This window comes from Ahaetulla prasina, chromosome 7 (genome assembly GCF_028640845.1).
Source record: "Ahaetulla prasina isolate Xishuangbanna chromosome 7, ASM2864084v1, whole genome shotgun sequence".
NCBI classification, from domain to species: Eukaryota; Metazoa; Chordata; class Lepidosauria; order Squamata; family Colubridae; genus Ahaetulla; species Ahaetulla prasina.
Genome location: NC_080545.1, coordinates 72,647,222 through 72,665,748, shown reverse-complemented (window position 1 = coordinate 72,665,748; position 18,527 = coordinate 72,647,222). Strand labels below are relative to the sequence as shown.

General features: G+C 39.6%; 1 protein-coding gene across 2 annotated transcripts in view; it reads right to left on the bottom strand.

Moving 5' to 3' along the window:
- LARGE1 (LARGE xylosyl- and glucuronyltransferase 1) overlaps positions 1 to 18,527 on the bottom strand; it is a 398,885-nt gene that overhangs the window by 106,843 nt on the left and 273,515 nt on the right. The window lies entirely within an intron of this gene.

The window sequence follows — 18,527 nt, the reverse complement described above, 5'->3', positions numbered from 1 at the left end:
TGTATCACATATTATTTTATGTTATATATTAAATATCAGCATGACTGGGTAGAATTTTAAGGCCCCTTCTTTCCATTCAATTGACTAAAATGTTTCTGCATAGTCTGCGGCCACATCTTATTTAGTATTAACTTTTAAGTACCCATAGCAGCCTAGCCGAGACACACACCATGAACATTACGTTCTGGTAAATTATTTGGATTTTAATACTCATTTAAAATTATAATCATTACTATGATTATAAACCCAAGGATGGGAATAATCTAAATAGAGTTAAATACAGGTTTATGAAGCTGTGTGTCGATATTACAAAGGGCTACTTAATTTACAAAATTAAAAATATACTAATACAGAACGCAACAATTTTTAATATATCCATGATACAAAAAAAATAATATAGCCACCCATTCCATGTCTCTTTTATTTTATAGTATAATGACTCATTTTACTGCTGTGTTAAAGCTGGAACGAAATGTATTCATGGTGGTTCAGCCCAGCATTTCTGCAGTCACTGCTGGATGTAATTTTGAAAATAAAAAGTAGGGCCATTCCCCTAATGGAACTGTCTTTGCCTACTTGTAAACTCATTAAGACATACAATACTGCCAGGTTTATGGAAGAAAAGTAGAAGAGGGAACCTTAACAATCCTTCAAAACTGGCATCCAAGTTGCAAGGTCTTTCAATTGAGGATAAATTGAGTGTACTAACCCCGAGTGCACACATAAACATAACTGCAGATATCAGTTAAAAGTAGGTTAAGTAAGGTCTTCATTTGAATATTTTTATTATAAGGAGAAGGAGGCCCAGGAGTATGTTAGTCTATCTTATAACCTCGAAGATAATTCATCAGCTATCATACAGGTCTGTCAAACTAGCGGCCCGCAGGCCAGATACATCACATGCAGGCCACGCCCACCCTGGCTCTGCAAAGGCAAAAAAACATCGTGATATGTCACGATCCGGCCCAAGACATAACTGAGTTTGACACCCATGAGCTAATCTATCAGTTCTAAAAATTTTAAAGTGAGTTCTCCAAACCTACTTCAATTATCTTCTCCTAAAGTCCTTAAAGTATAGTGTCAGCAGAAGTATCTAATATGGAAGAAAAACAACAACAACTCAAGACCTTTCACTAAACCTGACAATCATCCAGCCTTGTCAGTTATGGATTATAGAGATACACTAAGGCAGCATTCCAGGGTGAATAATAATTTAACTGTACTTTTTACCTTAAAGATCAGAATCAAGATAATGAAATATTAGTGGCTCAAGTCTCTAGTGGCACTAGACCTAGGCATTAATAGCATTGGTTATCTCAATATAAAATATTATCATCAAAATAGTAATAATTCTATCACACCACATTTAATCAATTGCATTTCCTTTTCTAACTTCCAAAAAAGATGTTCTTTCCTGAAAAGGACATTAAGCTAAAGAATTTGCCCAGAGGATAAAGGCTTTCTTGTTTTAAGCCATAAATCTCAGATGTTTTCTAGCCTGTGCAGAAAGATTTCACCTGGGACTGTATTGCATTAGCAGATTAATTGGCTGGGTGTGAACAGTGTACTAAACTAAATGCTATTTGTTTTTGGATTAACAGGATGTGTGAGCACAATTGTGATTTATAAACCACAGTTTATGGAATATTGTATTGTACCTGGCTGGAGTTTGTGGACCAAAGTAAAAATCAAAGTGGATTTAAAAACAAATGTATATCAAAAATGCTAAGCACCATTAATGAGTGACTAGGATTCATTTTGACAGATTTCTCATCTCACAGAGTTAAGCCCATTATACTGAATAAAGATTATGTGGAAACTTCACAGAGTTGTTGTGGGGAAGGACATTTCCATATCAAGAAGAAATGTGGTTATGGGATAAAAGGGTATCTCCCTCCCCCCCCCACTGCTAACAATAACATAGTGAAATGAACTTGAAGAAATCTGTGCTGAAGGCATGAAAGTAATTGCTCATGCAGCACGACTATGTCTTTCACAGATGCATTATTTTATTATTCAAGGGGATTAAACTGTCTGATAAGCCAGGTAGTTAGCATGAGCCCTGTCAGAAGCATGCATCTGTGTAATTGAGAACACTGTCATTTCCTTGGCATCTGCAGTTGGTCATTATTCTCCAAAACATATTTTGAGAAGCAAGTAAAGGCATTCTAGTGACTCTGATGCTAAACATCTCTTATCTACCAGTTTGAGAAATTAAAAGTTTACACAATTTCTGCTGCAGAGGTTTTACAAATCCAACCCAACTGCGGATTCTCTTCCCAACAATCATCCCATGTATCAGCATGAAATATGAACCCAGGAATATTATAATTTTTTTACTTTGCGATAATAAATCCTATATCTAGTACTATATATTATTTTACTACATAAAATGTCTCCATATATATTTAATAATAGAAGGTGAAATTCAAACCAAGGACCAGGAAAGATCAGAGCAAAAACTAAATTTGATGTAAATCATCTCTAATTTAAATAAATTAAACCAGTACGTGGATAGCCAGCTACACAGCCTTGATTCACAATGATCAAAAAAGCCAGAGCTGAGGTTCTTTATAAATGATTGCCCTTGGAAACAAGAACTGAATTATAATGGAAGCAGAAGCTCCCATCAGATGCAGGCTGCTGGGGCACCTTATTTGCAATACTTGCTTGTTCAAAATATGTGACAATTGGCTGGTTTCAGACATTATGTAACTGTGATGTTTTCCTCATGTTTTGAAGTTTAAAAATAAAAACTGAAGGGCCTATTTCTCCAGGGGTAATAATGAACCTTGCGGAGATTAAAACATAAAATATTCTTGCCTCCAGCTGATACAGACAGCTATTTGTAAACATATATACCTATTGCTTCTCACAGAAGCGATTGATTCGTTTTTATGCAGAAGCCAATTCGCGTTGTCAACGTTTGGCTTCCAGACAAGTTATAGATCTACAGTGTTGTTACAAAGAAAGATTTAAATGCTGAGAGTAGAAAGTACTAACAGTTCTGAAGGTGTAATTGACTGCTCTTAGTAAGACACAGACAATGAAGTAGCTGCTTACTATGGAGAAACAATGATAAATTCTCAGATTTTCAATAGAATTCAGACACCGATTTCCCATGAATTATACTGGATCTTAACAAGGCCAAACTGCTTTAGCTGAGGAAGTTAGTCTTCCCAGGGTAAAGCCCTCTGTGAGAATGAAATTCCCAGAACTCTGAGCACATGTAGGCAAAATCAAATAAATTGATCAAGTAAAGGAAAGGTTCCAACCATGAGCATAGTACCAGAATGTTCTAATGAGCTGCACTGTTCTCTCTAAAGAATCCATTAGATCAAGGGAGTCAAACTCAAGGCCTGGGGGCTGGATCTGGCCTGCTGGGTGATTAGATCTGGTCCGCGGGGCTGCCCTGGAAACAGCGAAGAACCAGCCCACAGTGCCTCTGCCAGCAAAAACGGAGCATTGGAACGCCAAGCTCCATTTTTGCTGGCAGAGGGTTGCAGAAGGCCATTGCAGCTGAAAACAGAACTCAGAAGGTCCACTGTGGCACTCCCAAGCCCTGTTTTCACTGTCAGAGGGCGGGAGGTTGTCACAGCCAAAAACGGAGCTTGGGAGCCCATTTTTGCTGACAGAGTGCTCAGGCCCCCAAAGACACGCCCGACATGAGCTGACCACACCACCCAAGACCCCAAGGTCAAACAAAAATCTGATGCGGCCCCCAATGAAATTGAGTTTTACATCCCTGCATTAGATCATCCCTATCTATATCCACTGCTGTAGTGTATTTATTTTGTGGGATATACTTGGCTTTTGGATTATGGCATGCCAATGGGCAAACTTTTTTCTCCTGTTGAAGGGTGCATCCCTTTCACAGTAACCCTTTAGGAATATCTGCTTCTGATGAGTGGGTCCTAAATCAAAGAGAGAACCAAGAGCCAGAATGGTACAGAATAACTTCATAAACCAATTATTTTCCTAAGGAACATATATTTAAATAATTAATATGGAATCTATAATCTACATTTGTATTTCTTGAACTGTTGGATTTTCATTGTTTTTTTAAAACTATATTAATTCTTGTAAACCGTGGCTTTTATTATGAACTGGTTGAAAATTCAGTGGTCTCAAACTTTACAAAGAGTCCATGTCTGCTTTATATTCTGTCTACCAATAACCACTTTCTTGTCAATGAGTTGTTATATACATAATCCTGTAAAATAACATATTCCTCTTGTATGATTTTTACAAATTATATGCAATAGTCTTTTTAGGTAGTCCTCTTGAGTGTAATTTTCAGAATACATATAAAGCAAGGGTTTTCAGACTCTGAATTTAAGCATCCCTGCTAGCTTTTTCATGCTATGATTATTTCTATACCACCAGTATATTATTTCTACGACTCAATTTTAGAGAGACATAATACTAAAAGAAAAATATTCCCAAGAAAGAATTAAACCTATGTGCTTATGAAAAGAATAAGATAATATACTCAACTAACTTAAACTGAAGAAATTTTTCATTCCTCACCAGTAGTTTTTTGTTTTTCATGAGCCTCTTTATTCTGATATCTCTCCATTGAACCAAAGAGAACCAGAATTTTTTTAGAGGGGGGGGGAGACATTAAGTTCTAGCCTTTCCAACAAGATTGTTGCTGTAATCAATGTTACTTCTTCCCAACCAAATCAACATCAACCCCTAAACACTTAAAACCATTTTCACACTCTTCCATGAGTGACTGCAGTTATCATCCTTCCAATGTTCAATATTCCCCATGAGCCAATCAGTATTTCTTCAACTTACCCATGGAGGAATGTAAAGATTCCTTTGCCTTCTGTCACTGTTTTTTATTTTAACATGAGAAAAAAAAAGATTGTCATTACTGAGAGCAAGGTCTATGTTACTACACATTCTAAGAACATGTGAGGTACTGCAGTACCTTGACTTTAGCAGTAAGGGGAATAAGGCAAATTCCCACCAATGGAAAATCACCTGCCTGCCAGCTTCAGCTTTAATGCTATAAACTCTCTTGATAACATTTCATCCTGTGCTGCACTGATATGGAACCTAACAGGCTCAACTGCAGAAGTAATACTGAAAAGTTGAAATGTCACGAAAACACAGCAGCAACTGCACCAATTCAAAGTTAGCTGAAACTGGCTGCTTGGAGAGGGTTTAAAATAGATAATATAGCAAATTCCTAATTCATAAAAATCCCTAATCACTGACACAATGAAGTATTACAAAAGTTAGGATTGAAAAGAAAGCAAGTAGACGATTAAGGTCATGCTGGAGTTTTCATTAAGAATTAGTAATAAAGATAAAACAAATAAAGGAATAATACAATAAAAAAAAAGCTGGTGAGGAGCTGAGAACTTCACTGGAGCAGAAGCAGCTCCCATTATGAATTCTATACACCAACTCTTTCAGCTCTATAATATTTCATTCATTGATTTTATTGTCAAATGAAAAGGCGCTTGTTCCAAGTGGCATTTAGTAAGACAGATGGGGAAAGACTCAGACTTCATTACTTGGAGTTTGCACACTGGATAATGTTGATGGGCAGAAGGCAACAGGGTGCAAAAGTGTACATAATGACAGAACCCTTGTTTAATAAAGACTTCCTCTTCCCATTCCCGCCCCTATCCCCAAGTTTTCATTCTTCTTCAGATCCCCATAGCGAGCTATCAAGTGTAAACCTTTTTATGGTTTTAAAATGGTAATTAGATTTTGAGAGACTATTTTCTGCAGTGCATTCTATGTCACTTATCAACAGATGCACTTGGATTTGTATATGCTCAGTAACATAAAGGCAATAGTCTGGGCACCATGGGGAGAGTGACTGTGAATTTAAAGGCATTCCTTTGAAAAGAATGAGGATAATGGTTGAGACATGCACAACTGGCTTTTCCCCTTGGTTGTATTGCCATACACTCTCCAGTGTTACAGCCTCAGACCACCACAGTGAAGTAATTCCATGTCACTAGTTATCATATGCAAATTAAAAATAGAGGACTTTCCGGAGCAGGAGTCTCCAACCTTGGCAACTTTAAGACTTGTGGACTTCAACTCCCAGAATTCTGGAGTACATTTCAAATGTATTACGAAAACCCTCAGCCTATTATGTCTTAGTTCATGTATCAAATTGCTTTGCATTTTTCTAGACTTAGGACTCAAAAAAACATTATACTTCAGGAAGAGCAAATTCAGGGAATAGTAAACAAACTGTAAGGTACAAAACAGCATAATAAAAGAAAAGAAAAGAAAACAACCCGAGCAAAACAAATTCAGAAAAAAAGAAAAAAAATGATAAAGGTATAAACATTGTGAAAGAAAACATTAAAATTGTTTTTCATATTTTATATGCATAAATATCTGCTAATAGCAAAAATTGAATTATTTTTTTATGTTAGCCATTCTACAATTCATGTGAAAAAGGGACAATGAAGTCACATTATAATTATTTACTAAGGCTATTGTATAATTTCCTGGCCTTCTGAACAATTTTCTACCAAAATAAATAGCTAAATAGACATAGTGACTATAAATGACAATATCTATCTATCTATCTATCTATCTATCTATCTATCTATCTATCTATCTATCTATCTATCTATCTATCTATCTATCTATCATCTTTGGTTAATATAGTTACATTTTAAAAGGATATAGTATATAGTATATATAGTTCGGTTCTGCAACCCAACAAGAAAAACACAGACTTCAGAGGATAATTAGAACTGCAGAAAAAATAATTGCTACCAACTTGCCTTCCATTGAGGACCTGTATACTGCACGAATCAAGAAGAGAGCCGTGAAAATATTTGCAGATCCCTCGCATCCTGGACATAAACTGTTTCAACTCCTACCCTCAAAACGACGCTATAGAGCACTGCACACCAGAACAACTAGACACAAGAACAGTTTTTTCCCGAAGGCCATCACTCTGCTAAACAAATAATTCCCTCAACACTGTCAGACTATTTACTGAATCTGCACTACTATTAATCGTTTCATAGTTCCCATCACCAATCTCTTTCCACTTATGACTGTATGACTATAACTTGTTGCTGGCAATCCTTATGATTTATATTGATATATTGATCATCAATTGTGTTGTAAATGTTGTACCTTGATGAACGTATCTTTTCTTTTATGTACACTGAGAGCATATGCACCAAGACAAATTCCTTGTGTGTCCAATCACACTTGGCCAATAAAATTCTATTCTATTCTATTCTATTCTATTATTGATTTTTTTTTTTTAGTAAATTCTTGCCTACTTCTGAAATAGGTTTGAAAGGAATATTAGAATATAAACTGTTCTGCATTGATACATCAACGATGAAGGTCAAATACTTAGAATATAGAATACAGAATAATAGAATTGGAAGGAACCTTGGAGGTATTCTAGTTTAACCCCCTACTCATAAAACTTTCTCATAGTTTTAAAACACTTTCAAGATCACTGGTCACATTTAATATAAACATTAACTATACTGTGTACTTTTGATTTTAAATGATGTGAATATATATCATTCTTCACATATTGAAAATGTTCTTGATTGATAAATATAAATTTAAGGGCCCTGATTCAGGCCATGAGGAAAATTGCAACTTAGCATGTAAGATTAGTACATCATACTGAATATATTTTAATAAATGAAATGGATGAAAGGAAGAAAAATATACATGCTGTGTGAGAAAAAGTGATAGTAGATTTGAATGAAAATATCTGATCTTTTGAAGTAGAGTTGTGTATAAGGATGTGTGTATCTCTTTACTTGTTTCATGTATATATGGATAAATGTATAACAGTTGATTGTGTTGTTATTAGAGGTATATTGGTTAGGGACATGACTGTACATTTATTTATTTTTCAGGTGATATTATGTTGTTGGCTGAGAACCAAAATGATTTATAGTGAATGTTAGATTGTATGATGCAATGAGAGAGCATGGATCTTAAATTTAACATTTTGAAAGCCAAGGGAATTGCGTTTGACAGAGCAGATGGAGTGAATAATTGCAAGTTATATAAATAAATTATGAAAATTCATACAAAATGGAATAGTAGAATGTTACTAAAAATGAAGACATATTAAGATGTACAAATGCTTTAAGAAAGATTGTGGATAACATGGTGAACCAAGAAAAGTGAATGCTTGTCAAAATGGCCATGATTAAAAGTCTGATTCCATTATTAAATCAAATGGAAATGCTCAGCCTGGCTATCTTACAACAGAGAGGATACACAATCTTGCCACCTCACTTGGCTGGTTTGCTTAGCATATGATCATTACAAAGCCAAAGCTTTGATGTATCTGCATCAGCTAGGAAGTCATTGAAGACTGTCATCCTAAGAAACAGATCCATTGTTCTTAGATACTATATTGAATAGAATAACAGAGTTGTAAGGGGATCTTGGAGGTTTTCTAGTCTGATCCTCCCCTCCCCAGCTCAGGCCCCTATACCATTTCAGACAAATTGCTATGCCTTTCTCTAGTGCTGATCTCATCTTTAAGAAATACATAGCAACGATGCCTAGTTGGCCAAGTTATCCCAGTGTTTCTTCTGCATCCTTTATTCTGGAGGTGAAAATAAACTGAAATTAAAATCAATAAAGTAAAAATAAAATAAAGCAAGTTTTAACCTTATGACCTGGCTAATAGTCTCAAGATAATTCATAAGAGAGAGATGCACCTAGCACCAGATGTTACTAAGGTCAGGGTCCTAAACATCCTGTTCAAGGCAATGCACAGGGATTAGATTTGCATAAAACATTTGAATAGACTAAGATGGAGTTGGGCAGTTGAAGTTTGATCAGTATGCCATTACATTAAACCAATAGCATATTATTTCAGCAGTTTATAATGTAAACACAGGAAATGTGTCTTGTTTATCTGGATTTAGGTGTCAGTCTATTGCATGAATCCAGCCAACAAATGACTCACCAGGCTTGCTGCAGTGAGAATTACACAGTGCAGCAGAAAAGGGTTTAAATTCAAATATCTGTGCAAACAAAGATGACATTCCACTGTCAAAGTTTAATAACAAGCCTTTAAACCACGTGAAGGCGCCCAGCTAAACTATGGGCTGAAAGATATCCAAGTTGTCTAATATATTAATGACATCAGTAAATAAGCATATTAAGATGAATATAAAATGATCAGATGTTCCACTTTATAAAAGACAGTCCTCTGGCTTTAAGATGTCAATATTATTAGTGTTGCCCATCAGTGACTAAATAAAGTCACATATCATCTGATTATTACTATAGTAAGATATTCATTTCTAGATCTGTATCCCTGCTTATGGGCAGCATGGTTGCTCAGCAGTTAAGGTGCTGGGTTTCTCGCTTGAGACCTGAGTGCCACGCGATGGCATGAACTCCTGTCCTCACCCCAGCTCCTGCCAACCTAGTAGTACAAAAGCATGCAAATGTGAGTAGATAAATAGGTGCCACTACAGTAGGAAGGTAAGAGCACTTCATGACATCATGCTGGCCACATGACCACGGAAATGTCTTTGGACAACGTTGGCTCAATAGCCTTGAAATGGAGATGAGCACTGCCCCTTATAGTTGGCAATGACTAGCAGAGTAAAATCCGCAGGAATTCTTTTATCTTTTATCCATACTTATACATTATGTCACTGTTGCACACTTTGTGATTCTGGATGTGATACTATCATTGTTGTCATAATCATCACCAACATCACTACCACCACCATCACCGCTGCTCTTGTTCATCTATGCTCTATATATTGAATGATAATGCTTCACCCCATTATATCTGGAACATACAGGCTTATAATCAGTGTATAATTTTCTGAACCTGTCTGTCCCTATAGCTTTTAAAAAAAAATACTTTGTGGTCTTCTAAGGTATAAATATTTTTTATTTCAAGGTGAATGACTTAGCATTTAATTACTCAAAAAAAATATATATCTGAAAGAATTGTTGCAATTTTTTTAATGCAGCTACCTAATCTATCTAGTTGTTTTTCATGAATGCCTTCAATGGAAGCTGCATTTCTCCTTGTAGAGCTGTAAACCAATTTTTATAGACTTCCTAGTCATCTCATCTAATGATTAGTTTTGAATCAAAAAGGTGAATGATTTATACAATTTGAAGAGAAAGTTCTCTGCATTTTTATCTCGTTAATTTTTGTTCAACAGCTCCATTTGTGCATATCACTGAATGTTCTATCTATGTATGTAATATGATAATAGAAGAAACAAAGATTAAAAAAAGTTGCCTTGGGGAGTGAGGGAGGGAAATGTGCATAGCTAATGTTAGCATTTAGTTAACTATCACATTGTTTCCCTTTCACACATAAAGGTAAACACACCTATGAATGCAAACAGATTTCCACAGGAGATGTAGCTATCCCAGCAGTTGTTCTTTGAATAAAGAATCCCATTTAAAAAAAAAAGAAAACCATAATTCCTCCTTATTGACTCTACCTAAAACATACTGTAGGGAAGGGAGAATCAGTAAGACTCCAAATAATTGACTCATTGTTTTAAGTAAGAAGCATATAATATAAGCTCATGTGATAGACATTCACACATAACATTTATGCATACAAGTATGGACAAATATGTGAATGAGACTGAGAATAAAATCTTTATTTGTGACAGCTAAGCAGACATCTTGATGACAGTAGTTAGGAAGATTAATACGTACTCTAAACTTGATTCCCCCAGCTGGCTGGCTCTTAATTTTAGAAAGCAACATCAGAGCCTTCATTTCAAGGTGACAGAAAATTCTGATGATGAAAGAGGCGGTTGAAAACCTATTTTTAATTAAAGAGTAAGCAGCCTGGAACTCCCCTGTGTTTTATATGATGCAAACCATTTAGGTTATAATGATGGGATACAATTATTTATTTAGTTAGTTTTATTAACTACAGATATAAAAGAGATCCAATCAATATTGTTCCCTTCACAAGATATCTAATAATACAAGGCTATTACACACCTATATAATGGGAAAATAAAAGAAAGAAGATTAGGGACAAGAGAGAGCAATTAGGTAGACAGTTATGCAGCCACCAGGCATGGGTGTAACGACCCACAGAATGAATGGTATAGATGGATATATGCAGAAGTGTTGAATACCTCATGGAATATATTGACAAATGGATACCAAAGCCTAAACAATAGGCAGACAAATGAGCAGACATCGGAAGTTGAAAGTGAGAAAATATGAATTATTTAGTGAAGATTTACCTGAATAAATACTGGTAAAAGACATGAATATATTCGTAGCATCTTCTATAGTGCTTGGATATAAGATCATGCCAAATGAAAATGCTAAATACTAATAAGTATTTAGTCTTATACAGAATAGCATATTTAATTTAATAAATTCAATTTGGTGAGATATCATATACAAGGCAAATATATTTCCTCAATGAACTCCCTGAGGTACATTTACCTCAGAAAGTTCTAAATTATCTGAAAATAAGGAATGATAGTTCCTGAATAATCTTACTTTTTTTGGTAGAGGTTCTACTTGATGCCAGGAAATGCCTTGGCACAATGTAGCTTGATACTAGCAAAACATGTGACAGAATGTTCATAGCTCATTACATATTCAATTGATAAAATGGTGATACTGTAAATGGGCTAAACGCTACAACAACTCCACAACAGAGAGTTTGGAGAGTGATATGAAGTAAAGTGTTACAAGACTCAGTCCTGGGGTCTGTTTGTTCAATATTTTTTATTAAAGACTTGGATAAAGCAGTTGAAGGGATGATGATCAAATCTGAAAATGACAGAAAATTAGGAGGTATGGCTAACATTTTAGAAAGAAGATAATATTTGTAGCTCAGGGTTGAACTATGGAACTTTGGTGCTTTCTGAGCTTGGTGTTTTACCTGCAGACATTTCATTACCAAACTAGATAACATATCAGTACTAGAAGCAAGTGGGGTTTGCTCTTATTTTTATATAGTAGTGTTGTGTCTTCAGCTCCCGAGCCGGGCCTCCTGGCAGAGAGTGACTCAGAGAGTGAGGGGGAAGAGCCGACAGGGCTTCCCTCTGCAGGACCTTCCTCTCTGGCTCCGCTCCAGGTCCCAGAGGCAGGCCAGGTGGAGGAGATGACGAGGCCTCTTTCTCCCACACCTTCCCCCTCCCAGGAAATGCCTCAAGATGCAGCTGCTGACAATCAGTCCTGGTTAAATCCCGGGCATCGCAGAAAGGAGAGGTGGGAATAACAAAAGAAGGGGTGAGGCAGGCCTAGAGAGTGCTGAGTCACGGAGCCACACCCCACTATAAAAGCAGGAGGAGCTGCTCTATAGCTTCTTGTGACGGACAAAAACTGACTCTTGGAAACTTTGGCTTCTGTTTATTTCTGAACTGCAGTTAGCTGGTCTGAGGAGATAAAAAGAACTTGGCAGGCAATCGCAGGTTCGTTGCCAGAACTGATATCTGTTGTCGGAGTAAATTGCTGGCAGATATAGTCAGCTCGCGTGTCTGCTTGGTTGTGGTTGGTGGGGACAGAACAAGTAGTGGCTTCCCTTGTCAGTGGTGGTGGGCGGAGTCTTGGAGGTTCCTTGATTAGGCTGTTTATTGTTAGTTTGTTTCTCTGCTGTTTCTCCTTGATTATATATTTCTTAATTGTTGATCTAGTGCATTGGTGTCACACTCCAGGATGCATCACGTGCTGGCCCCGCCCCGTTTAGCAAAGGGGAAAAAGTCTCGATACGTCACATGACACTGTGACAAGGCAAGTTTGATACCCCTGGTCTAGTGTTAATCTTGGTGTTAATCTTTGCTCATATGGCTGTTGATTACAGGTAGGGATGTGTTTTGCTGTTTTTGTTTCATTTTTAGCTTTTTGATTGTCTATTTTGAGTGGTATGTAGAAGTTATTTATGTGCCTGTTGAAGGCCAATTTCTCTGAGTGAAAGGCTTCCAGGAATTCTCTGTTGTTTTGTGACTTGGCTTGATCTAGGATGCTCAATTTTCCAATTGAAAATATGGTTGAGCTGTCTCTGTGCTGTGAAATAAAGTTTTTATCATTTATTTGATTTATTTGATCGTATTTATATACCGCCCTATCTCCCGAAGGACTCAGGGCGGTTTACAGGCACTTAAAAAACACATAAACACATAAATACAATATAAAAACAGTTAAAAAACTTATTCTAAAAGCCCAAAAATTAAAAATATAGAAATAAAACCCAATTTAAAACCCATAAATTTAAAATCTAGCTCAGTCCTGCGCAATTAAATAAGTGTGTTTTAAGCCCGCGGCGGAAGGTCCGAAGGTCCAAGCTGACGAAGTCCGGGGGTAGTTCGTTCCAGAGGTGGGAGCCCCACAGAGAAGGCCCTTCCCTGGGCGTCGCCAGACAACATTGCCTCGCTGACGGCACCCTGAGGAGTCCCTCTCTGTGAGGCGCACAGGTCGGTGAGAGGTATTCGGTAGCAGTAGGCGGTCCCGTAAATAACCCGGCCCTATGCCATGGGCGCTTTAAAGGTAGTCACCAAAACCTTGAAGCGCACCGGAAGGCCACAGGTAGCCAGTGCAGTCTCGCAGGATAGGTGTTATCACGGAGCCACGGGGCTCCATCTATCACCAGCGCAGCTGCATTCTGGACTAACTGTAGCCTCGGATGCCCTTCAAGGGGAGCCCCATGTAGAGAGCATTGCAGTAATCCAGGCGAGGCGTCACGAGTGCGTGGTGACCGTGCATAGGGCATCCCGGTCCAGAAAGGCGCAACTGGCGTACCAGGCGAACCTGGTAGAGCGCTCTCCTGGAGGCGCCCGACAATTGACCTTCTAGAGACACCCGTTCACCCAGGAGGACGCCTAAGTTGCGGACCCTCTCCATTGGGGCCAATGACTCGCCACCGATGGTCAGCCGCGGATTTAGCTGACTGTACCGGGATGCCGCATCCACAGCCACTCTGTCTTGGAGGATTGAGCTTGAGCCTGTTTCTCCCCATCCAGACCCGTCGGCCTCCAGACACGGGACAGCACTTGATAAGCCGTTGGGGTGGTCCGGTGTGGAAAAGTACAGCTGGGTGTCATCCGCATACAGCTGGTACTTCACACGAAACCACTGATGATCTCACCCAGCGGCTTCATGTAGATGTTAAACAGAAGGCGAGAGGATCGACCCCTGCGGCACCCACAAGTGAGGCGCCTGGGGCCGACCTCTGCCCCTGTCAACACCGACTGCGACCGGTCGGAGAGATAGGAGGAGAACCACCGATAAGCGGTGCCTCCACTCCCAATCCCTCCAACCGGCGCAGCAGGATACCATGGTCGATGGTATCGAAAGCCGCTGAGAGGTCTAATAGGACCAGGGCAGAGGAACAACCCCTATCCTGGCCCTCCAGAGATCATCCACCAACGCGACCAAAGCCGTCTCCGTGCTGTACCGGGCGGAAACCGGACTGGAGCAGGTCTAGATAGACAGTTTCATCCAGGTGCAAGGAAACTGATATGCCACCATACTCTCTACAACCTCCGCCGCGGCGGGTTGGAGACGGACGATAATTACCTAAAACAGCGGGTCAGGAAGGCTTCTTAAGGAGGGCCTCACCACCGCCTCTTTCAAGGCGGCCGGAAGACACCTCCACCAAAGAAGCGGTCGTAATCGCCTGGAGCCAGCCTCGTGTCACCTCCTGAGTGGCCAGCACCAGCCAGGAGGGGCACGGGTCCAGTAAACACGTGGTGGCATTCAACCTACCCAACAACCTGTCCATGTCCTCGGGAGCCACAGGGTCAAACTCATCCCAAACAATGTCACCAAGACCACACTCGAGTGTCTCACCTGAGTCACCGCAATTTTGGTCCAACCCGTCCCGAAGCTGAACGATTTTATCGTATAGATAACCGTTAAACTCCTCAGCACGTCCCTGCAGCGGGTCATCCCGCTCCCCCTGGTGAAGGAGGGAACGGGTCACCCGAAACAGGGCGGCTGGGCGGTTATCTGCCGACGCAATGAGGGAGGAGGCATAGCAACGCCTCGCTTCCCTCAATGCCACTAGGTAAGTCCTAGTATAGGACTTCACTAGTGTCCGATCAGCCTCTGAACGGCTAGACCTCCAGGAACTCTCTAGGCGTCTTCTCCGGCGTTTCATCCCCCTCAGCTCCTCGGAGAACCAAGGAGCCGGTTGGGACCTGCACCGGGTCAGAGGCCGCAGAGGCACGACACGATCTAAGGCCCCCGCCGCAGCCCATTCCCAGGCCGCAACAAGTTCCTCAGACGTGCCGTGAGCCAGACCCTCAGGAAATGGCCCAAGCTCCGTCCGGAACCTCTCCGGGTCCATCAGGCGCCTGGGACGGAACCAACGCATCGGCTCCGTCTCCCTGCGGTGTTGGATGGCGGTCAGAAAGTCCAGGCGAAGGAGAGAGTGATCTGACCATGACAAAGGTTCAGTGACTATTTCCTTTAAGTCCAGATCTCTCAACCACTGACCAGAGACAAAAATCAGATCGAGTGTACCACCCCCAATGTGGGTAGGGCCATCAACTACTTGAGTCAGGTCCAAGGCCGTCATGGAGGCCGTGAACTCCCGAGCTGCTGTCGATGACGAGCCAGAAGATGGCAAGTTAAAGTCCCCCATGACTAAAAGTCTGGGGGTCTCAACTGCCACCCCAGCAAGCACCTCCAGGAGCTCGGGCAGGGCAGCTGTCACGCAGCAAGGAGCCAGGTACGTGACCAGCAAGCCCATCTGACATCTATGGCCCCACTTCACAAAGAGGGATTCACACCCGGCAATCTGAGGTACAGTATGACCCTTAGGTTAATAACAAATTAAACTAAATTAAATAAATGAGAGACTAGAAGTTATTTTCCATGAGTAATACTTAAACTAGTTATGTTTAACTTGCAGAGAAGATTGAGGGGAGATATAACGAAAGACAAGCTATTTATAAAGAAATAGTCATATAAAGGAAGGAATAGACTTGTGCTTTGTTTTTCTAGAGGACAGAGTCAAACATGGTAAATTCAGATTAAATATCAGAACAAATTTGTCAGTTGTAAAAGTTGTCAAGGAGTGGACTGGATTGCCTAATGAAATGGTTCACTGGTGTTCTTTAAACAGAAGCTGGATATCCTTCTGATCACAATGTTTTAGAAGATCATTCACAAGCACTTGATCAAATCAGGTGTCCTCTGCTGTAATTTCCAGTCTTCTGATTATAAATTGACTTGCTTTCCTCTTTTTGCATTGTGAAATTGAATCAGTTTTAGCAATATTAAAAAAAATGTATGAATATGTGTCACTCTAATTAAAGATATGCCATGGTATATGTCAAAAATAAGCTTTTTTCTCCCTTTGAATTTGTGTTTTGAAACTGTAAAATAGAACACTAAAATAGAAGAACAGTTATAAAATCCTGGTATATAACAATATATTATGTTTCATTGTTAGCTAGAAATAGTTTTGACTACTTTGTAATCCTGGAATAAGGATTCTTAGGATGCTTTCCGAGCTGATAAATTTATCTCTGATTTTGACACAAATGAAATGAAATACAGACAGATGGTCTAGTATTCCATTGAGTATTTAGGGTAAAGATAAATGTGATTAAGATAAATTTAACTCTGAGGACTGAGAAACATTTCAAAGGTCCTCCTTTTTTATCCCTTCATGCTATTTCAAATGAATTTATAAATATTAAATAACTTTCCTTGACAGTGCTATCCCTCATGTTTTTTACCATGTAAATTAAAATTACCTATTGGGAAAGGTGAACCACTACCAGGTTTGTCATTGTGGGTTTATTTTAGTTTCAGACATTAATCTCTCTTTGGGCTCATTTAGAAAGCTACTATATTATCCTTCTGAAATTCTAACAACTATATATTTAGGGTATATATCAGTTTAATACATGCACTTACAGTTTAAAAAAAGTGGTTGCACATGTAATTGAATCTTTTATCTATGCAAAGTTTATACTATCAGATAATCCCAGTTTGAAAAATATACCTAATAAATTTGGCTTTTAGGTAAATTAGGCCTTTCACTTTGGACCAATTTAATTTAGAATAGAAAAGCTTAGTTGTGCTAAGACTGTGATGGAGAACCTACGGCATGCATGCCACAGGTGGCACACGGAGCCCTTTCTGCGGGAACGCGAGCCATCGCCCACTGCGCATGTATACACGCCTCTCACCGACCAGCTGATTTTCAGGTCTCTGGTACAGGGGCGGGCCGTATGCGGGAGACATATGCGCATATGTGGGGGGATCTCGTGTGCATGCATCAGGGTGAGAGGGGGTCTCATGTACATGCATGGGGGGCGGGAGGAGCGTGGGGAGTCACATGCATAAATGCTAGAGGAGCAGGGGAGGTTGCACGTGCATTCGCGGGGGTGGGGCACACAGGGAAGCATTGCATTATGTGTGTGGGCACACACGTGCACAACCCCCCTGCGCTCCCCCCGCTTTTGCCAAATGATGGCAAAAATGTTAGCCATCACTGTACTAAGGTATTTTTAAAATATTTGTAGAGTTTAGAATGCAATTTGATTTATCTAACAGTAGTTCCTGCCAGTTTATTCAACTTAAAAACTTGTTGTTTGGGCTGTTTCACCCTGATGTCTTGTTTAGGGACAAACACTTGGATGAAATGCAGCCTTTTTGGTCCTACTAGGTGTCTTACCAGTCTGATATCATTGATAGTGATATATTCCAGGCTGGGGATTGAAGCAGTGGTAGGTTGCTACTGGTTCAGGCAAACCGGTAACAGCAGTGGCAAGAGGCTCTGCCCACCTGCCTGGACGTCACCAAATATGCTCTGTGCATGCGCAGAGTGAACGCGTGCGAGTGAACTGGTAGCAAAGGTAAGTGAAACTCACCACTGGATTGAAAACAAAGTTTTGCAATAATCCTTTGTGAGCACCCAGTTTTTAAACACTGGTTGGGGATGTAGGTCCATGCTGTTGGCTATTTTGTTACCTGCCTCTTTTTGTTCCAACACCTTCCAGATACCATTCGTTGCTTCAAAATAAGATATCCTAAATATGCAGATAATCCCCAGTTGTAAATATCACCACTTTGAGCCCAACAGTAAATGCAGTAGAGATCCTCACTTGTTGTCTAGGGGATATGAAAGACTGGACATGACAAATAAATTGAAATTGAATTCCAGAAAGATGAAGTTCCTGTTAGTTCAGAAACCAACTAGCTTCTTTCAATCCATTTAAGCTTTTATATATGCTCTGGGTAGAATTGTATTCTTTGTGACAGAGATTGGCTGGAACTTTTCCTGGATCTACAACAGTTTTTCTTTTTCACCAATAGCTAATGGCTATGTCAAAATAGGCCTTTATCCAGCTTTGTCTAACGCTTCTGGTGTGGTTTCTTTTAGAGCAGGAAGCTTTAACAACAGTCATCCCTTCAATTGGATTGCTGCAACATTTATTTCTTGGGGGAAGTGTTGAAGGCTATACTATTTTCTGTCAATACAGAATGTTACAGCCACTGGCTGGCAGGTGACAACCATATTAGTACTACGATATCTACTCTAAACCAGGAGTCTCCAACCTTGGCCA